Source organism: Arachis hypogaea, chromosome 6 (assembly GCF_003086295.3).
Source record: "Arachis hypogaea cultivar Tifrunner chromosome 6, arahy.Tifrunner.gnm2.J5K5, whole genome shotgun sequence".
In the NCBI taxonomy this organism is placed as follows: domain Eukaryota; kingdom Viridiplantae; phylum Streptophyta; class Magnoliopsida; order Fabales; family Fabaceae; genus Arachis; species Arachis hypogaea.
In genome coordinates this window covers 41,484,805-41,490,531 of record NC_092041.1, presented here as the reverse complement: position 1 = coordinate 41,490,531, position 5,727 = coordinate 41,484,805, and the positions used below count along the sequence as shown (strand labels likewise).

Genomic DNA, 5,727 nt, shown 5'->3' with positions numbered 1-5,727 from the left:
AAGCGCTTCTTTAATGTCAGTAGCTTGACAGAGGACTCTCATGGAGCCTCACAGATACTCAGAGCCATGTTGGAACCTCCCAACACCAAACTTAGAGTTTGAATGTGGGGGTTCAACACCAAACTTAGAGTTTGGTTGTGGCCTCCCAACACCAAACTTAGAGTTTGACTGTGGGGGCTCTGTTTGGCTCTGTTTTGAGAGAAGCTCTTCATGCTTCCTCTCCATGATGACAGAGGGATATCATTGGGCCTTAAACACCAAGGATTCTTCATTCACTTGAATGATCAACTCTCCTCTATCAACATCAATCACAGCCCTTGCTGTGGCTAGGAAGGGTCTGCCAAGGATGATGGATTCATCCATGCACTTCCCAGTCTCTAGGACTATGAAATCAGTAGGGATGTAATGGTCTTCAACTTTAACCAAAACATCCTCTACAAGTCCATGGGCTTGTTTTCTTGAGTTGTCTGCCATCTCTAGTGAGATTTTTGCAGCTTGCACCTCAGAGATCCCTAACTTCTCCATTACAGAGAAAGGCATGAGGTTTACACTTGACCCTAAGTCACACAAGGCCTTCTTGAAGGTCATGGTGCCTATGGTACAAGGTATTGAAAACTTCCCAGGGTCCTGCCTCTTTTGAGGCAGTTTCTGCCTAGACAAGTTATCCAGTTCTTTGGTGAGGAGAGGGGGTTCATCCTCCCAAGTCTCATTTCCAAATAACTTGTCATTTAGCTTCATGATTGCTCCAAGGTATTTAGCAACTTGCTCCTCAGTGACATACTCATCCTCTTCAGAGGAAGAATACTCATCAGAGCTCATGAATGGCAGAAGTAAGTCCAATGGAATCTCTATGGTCTCAATTTGAGCCTCAGATTCCCATGGTTCCTCATTGGGGAACTCATTGGAGGCCAGTGGACGCCCAGTGAGGCCTTCCTCAGTGGCGTTCACTGCCTCTCCTTCCTCCCAAAATTCGGCCATGTTGATGGCCTTGCACTCTCCTTTTGGATTTTCTTCTGTATTGCTTGGAAGAGTACTAGGAGGAAGTTCGGTAATTTTCTTGCTCAGCTGTCCCACTTGTGCCTCCAAATTTCTAATGGAGGATCTTGTTTCAGTCATGAAACTTTGAGTGGTTTTGATCAGATCAGAAACCATGGTTGCTAAGTCAGAGTTATTCTGCTTAGAACTCTCTGTCTGTTGCTGAGAAGATGATGGAAAAGGCTTGCTATTGCTAAACCTGTTTCTTCCACCATTATTGTTGTTGAAACCTTGTTGGGGTCTCTGTTGATCCTTCCATGAAAAATTTGGATGATTTCTCCATGAAGGATTATAGGTGTTTCCATAGGGTTTTCCCATGTAATTCACCTCTTCCATTGAAGGGTTCTCAGGATCATAAGCTTCTTCCTCAGATGAAGCTTCCTTAGTACTGCTTGGTGCATTTTGCATTCCAGACAGACTTTGAGAAATCATATTGACTTGTTGGGTCAATATTTTGTTCTGAGCCAATATGGCATTCAAAGTGTCAATCTCAAGAACTCCTTTCTTCTGACTAGTCCCCTTGTTCACAGGATTTCTTTCAGAAGTGTACATGAATTGGTTATTTGCAACCATTTCAATCAGTTCTTGAGCTTCAGTAGGCGTCTTCTTCAGATGAAGAGATCCTCCTGCAGAGCTATCCAAAGACATCTTGGATAGTTCAGAGAGACCATCATAGAAAATACCTATGATGCTCCATTCAGAAAGCATGTCAGAGGGACATTTTCTGATTAATTGTTTGTATCTTTCCCAAGCTTCATAGAGGGATTCTCCTTCCTTCTGTCTGAAGGTTTGGACTTCCACTCTAAGCTTACTCAATTTTTGAGGTGGAAAGAACTTTGCCAAGAAGGCATTGACTAGCTTTTCCCAAGAGTCCAGGCTTTCTTTAGGTTGAGAGTCCAACCATGTTCTAGCTCTGTCTCTTACAGCAAAAGGGAATAGCATAAGTCTGTAGACCTCAGGGTCAACCCCATTAGTCTTGACTGTGTCACAGATTTGCAAGAATTCAGCTAAAAACTGATGAGGATCTTCCAATGGAAGTCCATGGAACTTGCAATTCTGTTGCATTAGAGAAACTAATTGAGGCTTAAGCTCAAAGTTGTTTGCTCCAATGGCAGGGATAGAGATGCTTCTCCCATAGAAATCGGGAGTAGGTGCAGTAAAGTCACCCAGCACCTTCCTTGCATTGTTGGCATTGTTGTTTTCGGCTGCCATGTGTTCATCTTCTTTGAAGAATTCGGTCAGGTCCTCTAAAGAGAGTTGTGCTTTGGCTTCTCTTAGCTTTCTCTTCAAGGTCCTTTCAGGTTCAGGATCAGCTTCAACAAGAATGCTTTTGTCTTTGCTCCTGCTCATAAGAAAGAGAAGAGAACAAGAAAATGTGGAATCCTCTATGTCACAGTATAGAGATTCCTTGAAGTGTCAGAGGAAGAGAATGGTAGAAGACAGAAGTAGAAAATTCGAACTTATCAAAGAAGATGGAGTTCGAATTTTGCATTAAAGAATAGTGTTAGTCCATAAATAGAAGGATGTGAGAAGAAGGGAAGTGATTTTCGAAAATTAAGTGAAAAATTTTGAAAATATTTTTGAAAAACATTACTTAATTTTCGAAAATGAAAGTTGAAAAGAAATCAAGTGATTTTTGAAAAAAAGGTTTTGAAATTAGAAATCAAAAAGATTTGATTGAAAACTATTTTGAAAAAAAGATGTGATTAAGAAAATATGATTGGTTTTAAAAAGATGTGATTGAGAAGATGTGATTTGAAAAACATTTTAGAAAGATTTGATTTTGAAAATTAAAAACTTGACTAACAAGAAAAGATATGATTCAAACATTAAACCTCTCTCAACAGAAAAGGCAACATACTTGAAACGTTGAATCAAATCATTAATTGGTAGCAAGTATCTTTGAAAATGGAAAGAAATTGATTTTGAAAAAGATTTGATTGAAAAATTGATTTGAAAAAGATTTGATTGTGAAAAGATTTTGAAAACTTAAAATTTGATTTGAAAACAAAATCTTCCCCCTTTAGCCATCCTGGCGTTAAACCCCCAGAATGGTGCACATTCTGGCGTTTAACGCCCAAAACTATACCTCTTTGGGCGTTAAACGTCCAACCAGGTACCCTGGCTGGCGTTTAAACGCCAGTCTGTCCTTCTTCACTGGGCGTTTTGAACGCCCAGCTTTTCTGTGTAATTCCTCTGCTGTATGTTCTGAATCTTTAATTTCTCTGTAGTATTGACTTGAGAAGACACAAATAAAAAATATTTTTGGATTTTTAATAATAAGGAAAAATCAAAATGCAACAAGAATCAAATAACTATGCATGCAAGACACCAAACTTAGCAGTTTGTATACTACTGACACTAATGAGAATGCATATGAGACACATAAAACACTCAAGTCAAGAGAATTCAAAGATCAGAGTAAGAAATCATCAAGAATTATTTGAAGATCCTTAAGACACATGAATGAATGCATGCAATTGACACCAAACTTAACATGAGACACTAAACTCAAACAAGAAATATTTTTGGATTTTTTTTTCGAAAATTCAGTGGAAAAAGAAAATAAAGGTATCAAAATTCTTAATGAGAATTCCAGGAATCATGCAATGTTAGTCTAAAGCTTCAGTCTAAAGGAATTAGACATGGTCAGCCAAGCTTCAGCAGAACATTGCATTCAAGAGCTAAATTGATGAAGATCAATCAGCCTTGGTGATGATAAGAACATCACCTTGAAACACTAGAATTCATTCTTAAGAACTCTGAAAAAAAAATACCTAATCTAAGCAACAAGATGAACCGTCAGTTGTCCAAACTCAACAATCCTTGGCACTGATGTTACCAAAAGTTTGCTCAAAACTTGAACAATCCCCGGCAATGGCGCCAAAAACTTGGTGCGCGAAATTGTGAACAATACTTTTCACAACTCTCATAATCCCCGGTCATGAACCCCAAAAACTTGGTAGCTCAGTACCATGGCATTACACAACTTCGCACAACTAACCAGCAAGTGCACTGGGTCGTCCAAGTAATAAACCTTACGCGAGTAAGGGTCGATCCCACGGAGATTGTTAGTATGAAGCAAGCTATGGTCATCTTGTAAATCTTAGTTAGGCAAACTCAAATGGATGTATGATGATGAACGAAATAAACATAAAGGTAAAGATAGAGATACTTATGTAATTCATTGGTAGGAACTTCAGATAAGTGCATGAAGATGCCTTCCCTTCCGTCTCTCTGCTTTCCTACTGTCTTCATCCAATCCTTCTTACTCCTTTCCATGGCAAGCTCATGTAGGGTTTCACCATTGTCAGTGGCTACCTCCCATCCTCTCAGTGAAAATGTCGCCTATGCTCTGTCACAGCATGGGTAATCAGCTGTCGGTTCTCGGTCAGGCCGGAATAGAATCCATCGATTCTTTTGCGTCTGTCACTAACGCCCCGCCTGCTAGGAGTTTGAAGTACGTCACAGTCATTCAATCATTGAATCCAACTCAGAATACCACAGACAAGGTTAGACCTTCCGGATTCTCTTGAATGCTGCCATCAGTTCTAGCCTATACCACGAAGACTCTGATCTCACGGAATGGTTGGCTCGTTTGTCAGACGAGCACTCGGTTGTCAGGCGATCAACCATGCATCGTGCAATCAGGAATCCAAGAGATATTCACCCAATCGAATGTAGAACGGAGGTGGTTGTCAGTCACACGTTCATAGGTGAGAATGATGATGAGTGTCACGGATCATCACATTCATCAAGTTGAAGAACAAGTGATATCTTAGAACAAGAACAAGCGGAATTGAATGGAAGAACAATAGTAATTGCATTAATACTCGAGGTACAGCAGAGCTCCACACCTTAATCTATGGTGTGTAGAAACTCCACCGTTGAAAATACATAAGAACAAGGTCTAGGCATGGCCGTGAGGCCAGCCTCCCAATGATCTAAGAACTAGACGTCCAAAGATGATCTAGAGATCTCAAGTGATCAAAAGATGAAAATACAATAGTAAAAGGTCCTACTTATAGAAAACTAGTAGCCTAAGGTTTACATAAATGAGTAAATGACATAAAAATCCACTTCTGGGCCCACTTGGTGTGTGCTTGGGCTGAGCAATGAAGCATTTTCGTGTAGAGACTCTTCTTGGAGTTAAACGCCAGCTTTTATGCCAGTTTGGGCGTTTAACTCCCATTTTGGTGCCAGTTCCGGCGTTTAACGCTGGAATTCCTGAGGGTGACTTTGAGCGCCGGTTTGGGCCATCAAATCTTGGGCAAAGTATGGACTATCATATATTGCTGGAAAGCCCAGGATGTCTACTTTCCAACGCCGTTAAGAGCGCGCCAATTGGGCTTCTGTAGCTCCAGAAAATCCACTTTGAGTGCAGGGAGGTCAGAATCCAACAGCATCTGCAGTCCTTTTTGGTCTCTGAATCAGATTTTTGCTCAGGTCCCTCAATTTCAGCCAGAAAATACCTGAAATCACAGAAAAACACACAAACTCATAGTAAAGTCCAGAAAAGTGAATTTTAACTAAAAACTAATAAAAATATACTAAAAACTAACTAGATCATACTAAAAACATACTAAAAACAATGCCAAAAAGCGTACAAATTATCCGCTCATCAGCTAACAACAGAAGATAAAAGGTAGGCTATTTGGGTAAGTGAGCTATTCGAACAATGGCCTCAATCAT

General features: G+C 40.1%; 1 non-coding gene across 1 annotated transcript; it reads left to right on the top strand.

Moving 5' to 3' along the window:
• The first annotated feature begins 1,737 nt into the window (after positions 1 to 1,737).
• LOC112700525 (small nucleolar RNA R71) lies at positions 1,738 to 1,845 on the top strand. Its single transcript, XR_003153433.1, has one exon. It is a non-coding gene; the product is annotated as a small nucleolar RNA R71 (small nucleolar RNA).
• Positions 1,846 to 5,727: the final 3,882 nt, after the last annotated feature.